The following is a 16953-nucleotide window of genomic DNA, read 5'->3' as shown; positions in this document are numbered from 1 at the left end:
TCGAGTAGGTCAGAATATTAGCAGACTGAGATATAAGCCTTTACGCTTAGATGTGTCACTTCCGTTGAAACTCTTCCACTTTCTAAAAAAATATTTATGTATTCATTGAACCAAGGAGAATGTGGAAATGACCCTGTAGCCAATGAAGCAGCATACTTTGTTGGAAGACTGTCATTCTGCTCCCTGCATCAGTGAATATCTACATATAACATAATCCCTGTGCTGTTTGCCAATTGTTTTTTTTTTCACAGCTGAACTTTTATTACAATTAAACAACTTTCTTTTTCTCATTTACAACCCAAAAGGACCATCCTAGGCTTTTTCTATTTATTCCTGGTAAGTATAAAACTCATCAGGATTGCTTGCACTACTCAGCAACTTTCCAGAATAAGAAACACAGAACAAGCTATTTCTAAAACAAACCCAAATTTTATTAGTTATTTTTACAGAATAATTTCCCAGATGCTATGAAGACCACAATCCTAAACTAAGCACCTATTGCAGAACATTCAAAGGTTCATTCAGAGTCACAAATCAGATATTTATAGTTAAGGTACATCAATTTTCTAAATTATGTCAGCTAACACAGGTCACATGCAGCTACCATAGATCTGAAAGAGTAAATACATAGAGAGACAAAAAGGCCACATTTTAATTTCAGAAAGTAAGCTGAGCTAGCAATTGAAAATAAATACTTGAACAATTTTTACGTAATTCTTCCTTAATACAAACACTCATTTTACTTAAGAAATAGTTTTGTGTGAGCAGAAATGAGTAAAAGACAGGGATTTGTGTTTGTCGTTTCATATAGCTATCAACAAACACTTGATAGTATCAGAAACTTTTGTGTATCTTGTGTAGACATGTATCATAAAAGGGAAAAGAGGTAATGTCTTGGCAATTCAGCGCCTTCAAAATCTACGGTTTGTCCTGTCTGAAAAAACTCATGAATATTTGACTTCCTGTGAGAGGTTTTGGGGACTGAGGCAGCAATGATACAGCCTGCTACATTCTGGGCTCCAGATCCAAGAGGATTATTGTTGGCTGAGATGAAGTTTGAAGATGTTCTTCTCTGCAAAATGTTCCAAAGGAGATTATTGTTGTCTGAGATAAACCTGGAGATGCTCTGTACAAAAGACTTACCCCACATGACTTGTCTAATGTCTTAAGGTTTCAAATGCTAATAGTCTAAAAACATTGAAATTAATTATTACTGAAGTATGAAATTTCAATTATTTGGATCATTGACTATTTTTATGACATTCAAGTCATTCAAGAGTAGTGATTTTACAGGACCAAAAATTTGATGACAGGAATATAAAGATAAAATTTATAAAAAACATAAAATAATGTTCCTGATGAAATATAAAATAGCCTTGATAGGAAGATGTGTTTAATTCAACAATGTATATGACTGATGTTATTGCTTCACAGATACACAGTTTCTGAAACACATATTGCTGGTAGAATATCAACAAACAAAAAGAATTAACCTGCTTCTCTGTTTCTGAAGTATAAATATGATGCAAAATAGTATTAAAGTAGGCAGCTTTCAAGATCTTTACTTGCTTTGAGTGTTGTAAGCAATAAATACAAAACACATAAAAAGATCATATACAATGTCTAGTCCACTTGCAGCAGTCATTCCCACAAGATATCATTAAGGCCAAAATTCAGGCTTTAAGAAAAGATTAAAGTTTTATATAGTTGGTAATAAAAATGTTAGAAGAAAGAGGGAAGACGAGAAAGTGAGACGTCGATTTTCAAGGGAACATATAGAAGTTAAGTGTTTAATTCCCACTAAAATTTAAGCTCCAGGTTTATATATGTTTTATACAGATAGATATTAAAACTATGAAAACCTTTACAAAAAAAAAAAAAAGAAATTAAACACCCTTGAAATCAAATGACATTTTGGCATCATGTGCAATGCACAAGTAATCTACAGCATAAGGTCACTTCAAGCACGTACGAAAAAAAGAATGAAGCTGAATCAGAGTTGTCACCTCTGAAACATCAAGAAAACCAACTAGGGTAAAAAAAATTCCTTTTTTTTTTTTTTTTTTAATTTCTCATGAGCTCTATTCACAATTAATAATTTGAGTTGATCTAGAGGGTAGTCTCATCTATTTCTACATTTGTAGATAAGATTCACAAAGATTCATAGTTAGGAAAAAGATTCCTATGATTACACAGAAAAAAAGGACTTGAATTTATTGCTAAACTGCTCATACTTGTGAGCAATAAACTGCTCACATTTAAACTTTGAAGTATAAATATGTACCCATAATTACATTTTTAGTACTTCATTAACATTCAGATCTGAAGCACAGAACCCATTGATACATGATACAAAGGGAGGGAAGGAGGGCGGGGACAGTCTGGAAACAGAGTCATACACAGTCTGGGAAATGTAGCTGGATGACCACTTTGTGACTGGGGGGAAGCACTCTGAGGCTAGCAGAGTGGAGCTTCCTTTTTATAATCTTTTTTTAAATAAAAAGCTGAATTTGACAGCTCTGTTTTACCTTTTTTTTTTTTTTTTTAAGAATCAGCAGTTAAGTCCCAGATTTTCTAGTTATTCTGATCTTCTTTTGTTGAATGATATAACTCCTGATGTTATCAACCACAAAGAATTACAGTTATGAATGCAGAAAGAATGTACATAAGTTTTGTATTAATAAGAAATCTTACCAGTCAAAGGTTAAAAGCTGTTAAAGAGGTCATCCCGAGAATCAAGACTAAAGGAAAATATTTGGCTCTTTGAAATATGAAGAGCAATTGTGTGGTACTGCTGCACTTGTAAATGAAGATTTGTTACCTCTAAGTGACTGTGGTTTGGGTCAAAATGAAAATGCATTTTAAGAAGTTGGAGCAGAAGTTGGAAAACAGCATAAAATTATATATTCTAGGGATCTGAAAGAAAAAGAAACAAACATACATAAATGTAAACCGAGAACAGGCTATTTTTAAATATATGGACACTAAAGAATTAGTGTAGATCATTGCTTCATACAGAAGGCAGGTCTAAAAGTAGACTTTAACTAGTTTTGTTCTTCTTATCACAATTAAGTCTTCAATAATGAAGTAAAAGACTAGGAAGAAATGAAAATTCTTGTGGTCATACCTGATCTAAGATTGAAAATTACTGACAGGTTTATACTTGGACCTTTATGTTGAATAGAAAAATAAGTCTGTAGAGAAGAATCAAGACATAAATAGGAACATGCAGGAACATTTTTCTCTTCTAGGAAATTTAGTTAAGTCATTCCAACAACATTTTTGCAAAACAAGTACTGTTACCTGCTTTGGTTTTTTTTGCAGTGAAGTTAGCATCAGTGAATTGGAATCCAACAGGCTGAAGCTCTTTACCATGATCGACAAATTCAGTATAAAAATAGGAATAGTGTCTTATTCTCTTTCCCAAATTTATTCTTTGTTTCAGAGAAACAAATTTTTCAGAAGTTTTCTAAGGGCACAAAAAGAAGGAAAATTCATCCTGATTTTTATGTTGTTCAATGTATGTCTGGTTTTTCGGTCTGCTTATCAGGATTTGTGACCTCCATCCTGCATTTGTAGCCATAGTGAATATAGGAAAATTCACCCACAGACCCCGTTACAGGGTTAGAGCCTATATGAAGATCATCAATGGCATTTTCAAGAGGTCTGAAGAAGAGGTGTTCAAGTACTAGTGACCTGTAAATGGGCATTTATCCAGTAACACAATTAAGCACACAATAATGTTTAAGTACAGTAAGTACATTCCACTGCAATTAATGTAACTATGTATATGACATAAATAAAATACATGTTTAAATTCTTTGTTGGATCATAAAGTTCAGCTCAGAAATGATCAATTTCAATATCTTACATGTATCCCGTGTGTGGTGGGTTGACCCTGTCTGGGGGCCAGGTGCCCACCAGAGCTGCTCTATCACTCCCCTCCTTCACTAGACAGGAGGGAAAAGGTGTAACGAAAAGCTTGTGGGTCGAGATAAGGACAGGGAGAGATCACTCACTAATTATCATCATGAGCAAAACAGACCAAACTTAGAGAGGGAATTCATCTAATTTATTACCAAGCAAAACAGAGTATAGGAGTGAGAAATAAAACCAACTCTTAAAACACCTCCCCCCACCCCTCCCATCTTCCCGGGCTCAACTTCACTCCCGGCTTCAACCTCCGCCCCCCTCAGCGGCACAAGGGCACGGGGAATGGGGGTTATGGTCAGTTCATCACACGTTGTTTCTGTCGCTTGTTCATCCTCAGGGGGAGGACTCCTCTCATCGTTCCCCTGCTCCGGCATGGAGTCCCTCTCATGGGCTGCAGTCCTTCACGAACTTCTCCAACGTGAGTCTCTCCCATGGGCTACAGTCCTTCATGAACTGCTCCAGCGTGGGTCTCTCCCACGGGGTGCAGACCTTCAGGAGCAGACTGCTCCAGTGTGGGTCCCCCACGGGGTCACAAGTCCTGCCAGGAGCTTGCTCCAGCGCGGGCTTCGCACGGGCCGCAGCCTCCTTCAGGTGCCTCCACCTGCTCCAGCGTGGGGTCCTCCACGGGCTGCAGGTGGAATCTCTACACCCCCTCATCCTCCCTCCATGGGCTGCAGGGGGACAGCCTGCTTCACCATGGTCTTCACCATGGGCTGCAGGGGGATCTCTGCTCCGGCGCCTGGAGCACCTCCTCCCCCTCCTCCTGCACTGACCTTGGTGTCTGCAGAGTTTCTTACATCTTCTCACTCCTCTCTCTGGCTGCAAAAGCTCTCTCTAGCTGTTTTTCTCTTTCTTAAATACTTTATCACAGAGGCGCTGATTGGCTTGGCCTTGACCATTGGTGGGTCCATCTTGGAGCCGGCTGGCATTGGCTCTATCAGACACAGGGGGAGCTTCTCGCAGCTTCTCACAGAAGCCACCCCTGTAGCCCCCCCACTACCAAAACGTTGCCATGCAAACCCAACACTCCGTGGCACCACTATTTCAGTTGCTTCATGGTAACTAAAAATGTTGTGTTGTCATGAAAAACATGTTCTCTGTAAGCAAGTCTTTTAGGTCTGCCCTCAATATAAGTAGTATTGTATTTGCATATACTCATTGCAATTTGAGAGAGAAAAATCACATTTTATGACCCTGAAAAAGGCAAATAAAAAGGATGCAAAAGTTTAGTCAGGATCACCTCCAGTTATAGAGATTATCCTTTTCAACACCTTCAAATTAATTGGAACCATGTTTTAAATCATCCTGTCATCCCTGTGGTATTAATACAGGTTTAGCTACCCAGGGTGCCTTTTTTGTTAATGCTTTCAAATTTCCCTTTGATTTGAGGAGCAACATAAATATTTCCTCATTATTCACTGTTCTTTCAATTCCTTAGATGTTAGAAAGTTTATTCCTGTCTTAAGTATCTTTGAAGAGAAATTCTCTTCAACATCAGAAATGAAACAGGCTAGAAGCACAAGCAAGCTTTGACAAACAAAGGAAATTTTCCTTTATTCTACCTGTTTGACAAGCGTTTCTTGCAACTTCAGTGTGTTTCACTTTTTTTTGTCCTACTGTGAGAACATTATTCCCCCAGCTAAAAATAACACCATGTTCACTTGGCTCACCAGTTCTCTCTTGCATTATGTGTGGCTTGTACTATCATTCAAACACAAAAATGAACAAGCCATCACCTGCTCAGGAAAGTGTGCTCACTGCTCTTGAGCAAAGACTGAGAGCACTGCCTTGAAATTATGGAGCGCTTGAGCCCAAGGAAGAAAAAAGCAGAACACTGAACCCTTGGCTTTACATATATCAGTAGTCTAAATGACTTGTGAGATTTTAGTGGATTGGGTAACTGTTCCCAGTTTCACTGCGTCTACGATCAGAAGGCTTAGATCTTCTGACATACCACATACCACGAAGACAATGAGGCTTACCCAATAATTCCTGCATGAGACATGAAATATCAGGCCTTGAGTGAAGAATACAAGTTTACATCATTTTACTGCAACAGTCAGAAAATATAGACCTCACTTCCAGTCTAAACTTGTACTGTTTAGACTTCACCCTCTAGAGGTGCCATTTCTTGGTACGTTAGAAAGCCGTGAATTATTAGACAATTCTTTCTGATCACTTTTTGACTTTTATTTCAGATAAATAGAAAAGAGCTTCTTAACACTTTCTAGAATTCAAAACTTTCTGTAACTGCTCATCATGTGCACATCAAAACTGAAGCTACGTTTTAGTCACAGATACAGCAGTTCATGATAGAATTACAGAAGTGAGACATACAAATAAGCTTATTAGCACATTCTTGAAAGGTTTTTAAAGAAGTATTGAACCAATAAACAAGGGTCATAATGTCTCAAGATGTGTTTTTGTCTACCATGATAAATTGTGCTGTGATCTGGCAAGATTTATGAAAACTGAATCTACAAGTCATTCAAATGTAAATACAAACTCACATGCATACTTGTAGAATGTTAAATTTGGCTTACAGAAATGACCATAGAATTAAAGAGAGATTTACAAAGTGAATTTATTGTTTAAGTGAGAATTAATGTTCCCAAATACCTCTCTGCTATATTTGTCCGGCACTAGTCATTACAGCCCAATTTTGATTCGCAGCAGATTACATCTTGGTGCAGTATTATCCTGTTCAACTCAAATCTTAGTTATGCGGTTTTGTTTCTTTTTTACAAAGAAGTATTTGATTACATTATACTACCTGAAGAAAGAAATGCTTTGTTCTATTTTAAATATTGGAGAAGAAAGTAACTCCTCAGTTACACTGTTGCAGATGTCCCACATGGATTTGTGTTGTTTTGTTTTACTTCCTACTTCTACCTTTTGGTCAACAATGCTTCATTTGGAAAAAGCTTGTCTCCCTTTTATATGTGTCATTGCAGCGGAATAAGCCATCAAACAACCTATATCAGGCTCACTATTTTAGATTTACTTTTATTTATCAAAGTATCTGGTTATTTTAATACATAGTTTAGCATTTTAAGCATCAGTTAGTTTCTGCATATATTCAAAATGAAACAAAGGTAGCTCAAAAATGCTAACAGGACTAAGGGCAAAATTTAATATTCCAACAAGCTGAAAATTTTGGGGAAGTTGTGAAATTTCTTTTTGTGGTGAAGATAGAGTAGGAGGAGAGCTTGGAGGGGTGAGCAATGTGTGAAGGAACAGGGGGAGGGCATGGGAAAAGCTCATGGGAAGGGCTTTTGTCTCTTTCCATATCTTTATTTTCTTCCCTTCCTTGGTTTCTTTATTCCTCTTTCCCCACTTTAGTTATGCTTTCTTCTTGGCCAAGCAGCCCACCTCCTCTTTTTCAGGCTGCCCTTTCTCACTTTGCACAACTCCGCACAGCGCTGACAGAGGACAGGCAGGAAAAGACTCGGTCAAACTTGTTCCACGTGAGGGGAACAGACAGGACAGGGCTGTAGAGGCGAGAGGTGGTGCCCAGGTGGCAACTCCAGGGCACTCGCTCTGGAGCACAGCTCCCTACCTCTGCTGGGGGAGGAAAAAGCAGGGACAGAAACTGCAGCCAATGTCAGGGTTGGGAGCAAACTACAATAAAAAAGAGTAAAATTAGCAATCATAACAAATGGTTTATACAAATGCCAACCTATTCCCACTATCACATTTTAACCATATGATCTATGTTCCCATGACTCTTTGTAGTCACCTCTGGTCTCCGATGCAGGAATATAATGACTGAGAAAACAGACTAAGTAAAGTTTGAAGGAAGTTAATAGCAAATCCTAAACCAGAATTAGCACACTTAAAGACATCAGTCCCTAAAGAACATTTCCTAACCGACAGGTACCTAACATGCAGGTTTTATCTGAAACTTCTTTTTTAATTATTGTTCTCAGCTGTGAACATGAGAACTGGATAAAGTATTCCAACAGCAGTCATGGCAGCAACACACACAAATATAACCTTTTTGTCCTTATGTTATCTAAATATACTGATACTGCATTAGTCTTTCTGAGCACTGTTTTGGAGGAAGACCTGGGAGTCTCAGATTACTGTCTCCTGCCTGGAAAACACTGCTCACATTCCTGTTCTTTACAAATTCCTTTCTATTTGGTAATAATAAAATATTTCATTTAGTTATGCCAGCTAACCAAGGATCCAGATGGTTTCATACCAGGGACCTGTTTTTCTTATTACTTCACAAATTTCTGCATCACTTTCAAACTTCATCAGCCATGATTTGGTGTGCCTCTTCCAAGCAATGGGTATTAAATAGCACATGGGCCAAGGAGTAATTACTTTGTGTCTTCTCTAGAAATACAGAAACTCAGTTTGTGGAATTTTTGTCAGACCTACTACCTTGCCATTTAATGTGTGCTACATTGATTTTGTGTTATTCTTCTCTCTAAATTAAAATGTTGTAAGGCAAAAGATAGTACCTTATGGAAATGTAACATTGATCCTGCTGTCTTCTTCAAGCAAACGCATAATCTTCCAAAACAGGAAGCTTCTAGCTTCTCAATTCATAGGGTGAGTATGTATAGCAATCACAAATTTTTCAACTACAACTCTTTTCTCTTAATCCTTATGGATTCTATATACAACCCTCCTTTAATTTTTCAGTTACCATGTCCAGAAGCAGGCATCTAGTTTCTGATAGGGTTGGTTCTGACATACCTGCCTCCCAAATACAGAATAGGTAGCTATTTGATATTTTAGCTTTCTGTATGTTGTTACTGACATTTTTCTATTTCCATTCAGTGCTATATTATAGTAGCATTATACTATAATAGTACTACTGTGACAATTCTTTACTTTTAACCAGTTTTTAAAAAAATCTTTCTTCGAGGGTTTTTTTCCTTTCTTTTATCCATTTTCTATAATCTACTTTTTTTCTGTTACATTCAATGCTATAATTTTCCTTGTTTCTCTGGCTTGTTATGAATTTTCTTCCATTTCTACTCTTAACCAATACATAGTTTAAAAAACATGAGTATTGTCAACTTTTTCCTTTTATATAGTAAAATGGTCTTAATGTGATTCCCAAAAGTCATTTACATTTTCCTCTTCGGTACTTCTTTCTATTATTTAGCTCATAGTTCTTTTTCATAATGAAATCATTCCTAATATAAAATTTTCGTATGCCTTGGGCAGCATCTTTTGACTGATGAAGATATAATCTATAATTTTTAGAAATTCTAGCGATATTTAACTCTTTGTATCTTTCTATCAAGCCTCTCAGGTTGAAGTCCCCTATGACAATATAGATGTTTTATTTTGTTTTTTCTAAACATAACAAATGTGTCCTTAGGGAGCCAATCATCTTCTTTCAGCCTCACTCAGAAACAGCCTTTTTCACAAAATGTAACCTAACTTTGTTTTCATCCACTTACAGAGACCATTACCACTGATGCTAGCATTCTAGTCCTATGAATCATACCATCAAGCTTCATTAGTGTTGGATTTGTCAAATATGTACTCATAAATGAGTAACTTCTCATGCTTTGGATTACACTCACCCCAAGAATTCCACTGCTGAGTTATGGTTCCAGTTTATATAATCTCACTGTACCAAAATTTTGAACTAAATCTTTCATCTTTCAGTTTTGCATTTTGTTTCAGTGTCTTCTATCTCAATAAAGCGCTTCAATATGAAACCATAGCTGGTTAAAAAAAGACCCTGGGCAGTAATATTGCGCCACTCCTTTTTGATACAGTTTAAACAATGTTTTGCAGTCTTCCCATGTGATAATTCTCACTGGGCTTGCCCAGTAGTCTGAGCCCAGGACTCCCCCTTTCTCTCTGTTGCCCTGAAGCCATGTGTCATTTCAAGACTGCCAGTTATATTAATCTTTTTTTTTTTCTATGCTGCCTACACAACTCAATACTAAAAGCGTAAAAAGCATCACTTCCAACCTCTCCTATCACACCAGCATCAGAAACTGTGCTAAGGGAATGTAAGTAGCCTCTTAAAACCTATTTTCTTCAGTCAATTTTGTCCAAAAATATACTTCCTTGCTTTCATATTTGTTTTGAAGCCTAAAGTTTAACCTTTTCACACTCTAGCCTATACAGTCATTTTCACAGGCCAAATCAGTCTATTAGCAGCCTATTTTTACCTTCCTGGATTGATCCAACCAAATAGACACTTGCTTAGCAGTTGCACTCTATCCTGTAACGTTTGTGAAATCAAAATGACAGCTTTCAACCACAGCAGAAGAGAATTCAATGAACCAATTAAATCATCCTGAGCACTGATATTCATTTGATAAACTGTTGACTATGACAGTAAGTGGGCACAACGATAATTTTTTATGTATTTGCCAGGCTATCTCATGAACTTAATCATAAAGCCTGAAATAATGATACAGTATGTCCCTTTCTTTTTATGTATAAATTTATATATGGTATAAAAATTATCAATGTACTTGTATGACAATTAAGCCAAATACAAATTTGCATACATTATTAAATTTATAACTAGTCATTTTCCATAGGCTGATAGTGGAACCTCTACTGATTGCCTACTTGCTCAATGCTGAATTCTATCACCTCTTTTAGCTAAGTAATATTACAAGGGATTTGTTCATGCTCAAGGCATGGAGAATACTCCTGATGCAATATCACCATTTAAAATGTCAGCTGCAAACATCTTTGGTGATAATATAATTCTAACATTCTGTCCTCTGTAGCAGCAGTGACCTCTAAAACAGATGACTTGACATCATGACCTGCTGGGAAAAGTGGGGCCTGTATTACAAAGTCACCAACTTTTACTTGTCTTTTATCAGAATTTCCCAATGAATATCTGCTCTAAATAAAAAATGCTGCCTCTTAAACATTCTTTAGCAAATTAGGGAAATAATAGTTTGTGAGGGAAAATAAATGTCCAAAGCTATAAAGAAAGAAAATTTACTGAATAAGTGTCAAGATATAGACAACATGTACCTTAGAGCCCTGTGTTCCAGTAACATGAATTAGAAGAGAAAATGGTTTCCATGAGCACAGAATGCTGCTAGACATCATTGCCAAAGAAGATATGCACATCTCATGATACCTGCCAAAAGAAACATGGATGTGCAATAATCCCTAATAAATGAATCATAAAGCACACAAACAGAAATCACTGTTCTTCTTACTACCAAGCATAGCACCAATGGTCAAACTTTAACAAGCCAGGTCTTGATCCAGCAAGATCCTTTCAAATTTTGATTAAACACACCCATTGTTTAACTGGTGTCATTTATGACTACACTATTATTTATTTTTATGTTGGGGGACATGATTGTGTGAGCTTAATTAGATTTCTGAGGCTAAAAATAAATTTTGGATAATGGTGGAAAAAAGTTTACTTTTTAATATCAGGTCTGTCAACTGCTCTCATTTGGAAAGGATAAAAAGTGAAATAGAACAAGCTCTTCCTAACAGTAAATGGCAGTCAGGTTATGTGACAGGTTGCCAGAGACGACAAGATCCCACAGTTTTTCATAATATAAAAATAGAGAATTGTCCATCTTCATCAAATTAGTAGGAAATTTCTACTGTCCCATTCCTAATGGAATTGTACTTATTCTGCCAAGGTAGGTGAATTTTAAAGCACTCCTGGAGAAGAAATCAGAGAAGCTTACTGTAAGTACCCATTGTCAACGAACTACACTACCTTCATTTGCTCTCTCTTAAATAAAACCACATAGATAAGACAACAAATAACCACCAAATTCCCAATCCTTCTAGACAGTTGGATTGTAATAACTGAAATTCACATCCAATCAATGCAAATGTTATTAGGCCATGTGTTCCTTTTTGTATGTTCCAGCTGACTGGATTGTTGAGTTAGTCCACAGAAGAGCAATGTACTTCGGTTTCCTTTCAAGGATCATGGATTACCAAGCGACAGAGTCATTAAAATGATTCCTAAGGAGAAAAAAACAATTGACATTAACATTAATCTTGGGGAAAAAACCATCAAATTAATTTGGCCAGAGGCACTGACTACATGTATTTTTAAAAATCATTAGGACTAGTTCTTGGCGTATTTAAAAATCAGCCAGGATAGGATAGAAGACAAGAAAAGAAAATGTATGTGTGAGTAATGGAATGCAGAAGACAACACACTGTACCTGGTAGACAGTGCATCTACTACGGAACAGTAATCCCGTCCATATGGGGGCCAAATATAAAGGGAAGGGAAAGAACAGCAATCTCAGCTCTTTTGCAGAGGGGAACAAAAGTTAAAAACATTTTATAGGACTGAAGGAGAAAACAATTCTACCAGGTATGAGGGAAGGAAATACAGGAGTGGTTTGTATCAGACTGTCCATGATCCTATCTTACAGACTTATCTGTATACAAGAGTCCAGCAATATGCACAAATACAGGTTGAATAAATCACTTCAGATTTCCAGTCTATCATTTGTCTACCTGTTTTGTTAGATCCCATGAAGCTCTATGTAATTTTCTTATTGGCCTTGCTGATGAAGTTAACACAGTCCCTTACTTAAGAGCACTACTACTAGTAGTAGTATATTTAGTGTCAGAAAAATAAAGACACTATCCTTATGTCAACCCTTATATAATCCTGATGGTACAGATATCAAGGAAACAGAAATAACTGCTATTTACAATTAAAATTAAAGACATGGACAATCACTAAAAAGAATATATATTTTTTAATGGTACCTTTCTCTTCCATTAACTTAATAGCCAAGATCATACTGGGGATAATCCAAGGTTTGAAGACAATTTTCTGTGAATAAAAAGACAAGAATGAAATACTGCATATGGTCAGATAGTAAAAATGTCTGTGGAAACAAATTATCCACCAGTAATCCAATTACTTCTTACTTGCAGAACTTCCATCTGTTAATTATCTCCATTCATTCTGAGTCACTTCTCCGTTACTGAGATTCATTAAAGGTCCATTCAGGTCTCTGAAACTATTTAACATCTTTTGTTTCCAAAAAGGTACAGCATCATCAAGTTTTCAGACCTCAAAGGTAGAGTTATGTCATAGAATCATAAAATCATATTTATGTACTTTGCATTGTAGTCAAATAAGTTGGAACACAATAACTGATCTACCATGTTTTTACTGTTTTATCACTATTTAAAAGATTCTTTATGTACTTTTATGATTTCTAATATCAGCTGGAGATTAGCAGCAGTTTGATGCCTGTCTACCTAAATACCTGAAAAAAATCAAATCTAGTATCCACATACAATCAGACCTTTCTGCTTTTATTACATTGGCCCCTCATCGTGGTTCGGTACCTATTGAGAACAGTTCAGTTTTCACATTAAATATGTTTTGAGAATGTGTATCCATGTAACTATTTAAAGATTTAGATTTGAGTGGAGGCATTCTAACAGACACTCAGTATGAAAACTGGACTCCTAAGATTACAATCACCATTAGGACTTAAACACAATGTAAAATTTAGCCATCCTGATGTCCAGAGGAACGGTAGGATCTTTATTACAACACAAAAATTAAGAGCAACAGTTAGGCATAAAAGAAATTTAAAAAATCAATTTCCCCAAAATAGCAACTGAGCAACATTGTAGGAAATATTAAGGTCTGGGAGATGTCCAGGTCTGTCTTGTCAAAGGTACTGAGAATTCTCAACTAAGACTAGAATATTCTATCTCTACTTGGAATTCACAAGAGCTGAAACAAAATTAGTGCTTCCGGCTTTGATTAGAGAGGCAGAAACAAATGTCCTTCCTTTGTTTAATATTTAGCACAGTCATCAAGGATGAGAAAAATCAGGGTATTTATATAGAAATATATATGTAGCATATATGTGTATATCATATGCATTTTATTATCAAAGCATGTATAAATCCTTTTTCTGTGTTTCTGAAGCATATGTAAATCAATGTATCCTTCAAGGTGACTCTGAATTATGTGTGGAAACCTGTCGCCAGTGAATACATATTAACTCAAAATGGTTCATCTTAAACAGGCAAGCACTGAAATAACTCATCACCCAATTGTTGGCCTGCTTTTCAGTGTGGTGTTGTAATTAAATTTCTTTCAGTACGGAAGGATAGATCTGAAATTAATTTGTTCGTAATCCACATGACTATTCTAACCACTTGGATGGATATTGCATGAAAAGGTGGGTATCAACTCTTTCATCTTCATCTGCATGTTCTGAGGATACACTTCTTTTGAACAGGTAGACTCAGTAAAATCCCTGTAATATCTTAGCTCCTTAATGAAGCCAAAAAAAACTTCTGCCACATAGACATGGAGAAACTTTATTCAAAAAGTACTCTGCAATCATGAAAATATCTCTGTACATTTTAATAATTAACATCTTCATATACTCTATCATGTATAGACCTGGAATTGTGTAGGCAATATAACCTACTCTGCAGTTAGATACTAAGAGTAATAGTAATACTGATATTTTCTAACAAAGTAACTTAGAAAATGATGGTGTAAACAAAACAGACTTCTGTACTGAATAATTCTGTTACATCGAAGGCTTTAAAAGCCCTAACCCTGATATTATGGAGATGCCTGGATTCTTTAAGCTAACTTATTTCATGTATTCTAGGCTGCATTTGAGACAAAAAAAGCTGAAAGTCCATACTCTGTATCTTATTAAAACACATCACAGTGTGTTACAGGTTAAATGAAACCAAAACAACTAAGACGCTTTTAGGACACTGCAGAAATGTGGAATTTCTCTTTTTTTGCCAGTTTACCTGCTTTATCTTAACTGACACTGAGTAAAAGGCTCCACAATGCCTTCTGTGAACTTTCACATAAGGCCCTGTTTACAATCCTTGTTTTAATAGATTGCTAGATTGTTTCAATAGATTCCTAGATTGTTTTAATAGGTTAATAGATGTGGAAACTCACTGAAATTTTTACTGCTTTCAGATCAGAAGAGAAAAATTTCAGTGTGAATTTTGACTTTATTAACAAAAAGACATTTAGAAGAAGGTTTCCAGCTATGCATTCAGTACATTGCCTGACTTTTCCAGGATCACTATTGACAGTATTAGAATTGGTATCTTAGATTCAAATATTCATTCTAATAGAGGAATATTATTTTTCCCCTATTTTCATGTGAATTTAGCTATTGAGAAAAGTATTTGTTTGGCTGTTTGGAGATTACAGCCTTTTTTCCAACAGACAAGAAGAACGATATGAGTAACAGCACTTGAAACACCCCATTCTTAATACTCCTCATCAGTATTGTAGTCTCTACAGGACAACATTTGGAACTTCCATCACTTCCAGGAGAGTAACCAGATTTGCACAGACATCATGGAAACAGAATTTGGCCACCAAATCTTTATAACCAATGAGTGTGAAAGACAAAATATTCACTATGACTAGCAGACCACAAATTGCATTTGTAGCCTTAAGACTCAAGACAAAACCACAACTATAATTACTAAAGAACTAAACTGAAAGAACAACAGACACCTTCTTCCCCAAATATTATTCTACTTACAAATTAAAGAAGACATTTGGAACTTTTGGGACATATTGAAAAACTTCATATGCTTCCAGTAGCTGTTTTTATATTTTCACGGAATTAGTCTCCCTTAGTGCACAAAGCTACTGATTACCTCTGACACTGGTTTCCATTAGAACCTGAGAAAACCTCCAACTAAACATGGACTCAGTCTTTTCTGCAAAGATGTCACATAAAATGCTGGAGTTTTAGTTACAAAAAGAATTTAACTACCCCAGAGATACATTCACACTGCATTGACAGCCACAAAGATGGCTTTCTAGGACTCTCTTGTTACAATAAGTTAGGAGGCACAGTTTACGTTTTTCACTCACACTATGGTTCGACAGATATGATAATGGATCCTATTTCAGTGTTTATGAAAAACCTGTAACACGCCAAGGGTGTCTTTCTTACAGCTTTGGTTGCATAACAGGCAGTTACGAGCTGTTAGTGTGAGCTATACAGAATAAACTCATGGAGTTAGATAGCTTAGTTTAAAAATTAAATTCTTTATGTGTAAGAAATAGTTCCTTAATATTGAGGAATTGCTAATACTAAGATGGAAAAATGTTTAGTGGGGCAAACGCATTATATTGACATGAGAACAACCTTCTAAACTTGGCTGCTTGAAAAGGATGTAATTTCCAATAGCTAATCAAATCAAATCTATTTCAAGATATATTAGTCAGCCTTCTTGGAAGCCTATAATTAGTGAGCCATTAGTTGGGTCATCATTTTCATATGCAAAATCTGATGCTAAATAGTGTGCATTTCTTACATTTACTTTTTTTTCTAAGTTATGCTAGGGAACACAAAATGAAATAAAGCAGTGTATGTGAAAGAAAAGGCTCACTAAAGTTTCAGCTCATTATTTTCAGAGAGATCTTTCAAGAGACAAAAACATAGAGGATGTCATTTCCAAATGGACATATGTATATCTATTTAGGAAAAAGGACATGAATTCACAGGGTGGCAGTGTCAACCAATAAAACATAGGCAGAAACCCCTATTTTTCCTCTTCTAGTTCCACCACAGTCCCAAATTCTGTGAACCATCCACTTCAATGTGCACAGCTAATAGCTGCAGAACAGAGATCTGATATCAGTCACTGCAGGTTAAAAGGTAATAATTAGCTCTGAGGTGAGCATAAAAAAAGAGAGCAATACAAGGTGCGTAAGGAGAGTTATTGTCCATAAAGGGTCAATGTGAATTTGTTTAAGCTCTATAACTTCAAAGAATGTCAGTCTGAACTTTTTTCATTTCTGCTGTTGTCTTTGATAAATCCAAGTAAGGAAGCTTGACAGCCTCATACCAAGTTACTGAAGTTGTCCAGTAAAGAGCACAAATGAAAAAAAGAAAGCAAAGTAAAAAATTCAAATAAAGAATGATGAGTTCCTTGACTTTATGTTAAAAAATATCTCTGGAAATCAATCAAATGTTGAATGTTCAGTGCTAAATCCCTGCCAGACCATATTATCCTTGTTGATTTATTATTAGAGCACAGCAC

The 16953-nt window shown here is 36.1% G+C and overlaps 1 long non-coding RNA gene across 3 annotated transcripts in view; it reads right to left on the bottom strand.

Moving 5' to 3' along the window:
• Positions 1-409: 409 nt before the first annotated feature.
• LOC142602070 (uncharacterized) overlaps positions 410-16953 on the bottom strand; it is a 55179-nt gene continuing 38635 nt past the window's right edge. For 2 of the 3 annotated variants that reach the window (XR_012835735.1, XR_012835734.1), the window contains 4 exons: positions 12646-12712; positions 10915-11880; positions 2695-2916; positions 410-611 (listed from right to left, as the gene is read on the bottom strand). This is a non-coding gene — a long non-coding RNA (uncharacterized LOC142602070). Of the gene's footprint in view, positions 612-2694; positions 2917-10914; positions 11881-12387; positions 12411-12645; positions 12713-16953 lie in introns of those variants that run through there. The other variant, XR_012835736.1, reaches the window with a different exon arrangement.

This window comes from Balearica regulorum, chromosome 5, assembly GCF_011004875.1.
Source record: "Balearica regulorum gibbericeps isolate bBalReg1 chromosome 5, bBalReg1.pri, whole genome shotgun sequence".
NCBI classification, from domain to species: domain Eukaryota; kingdom Metazoa; phylum Chordata; class Aves; order Gruiformes; family Gruidae; genus Balearica; species Balearica regulorum.
Note: the sequence above shows the minus strand (reverse complement) of the source record. Positions and strands in the feature narration are given on the sequence as shown.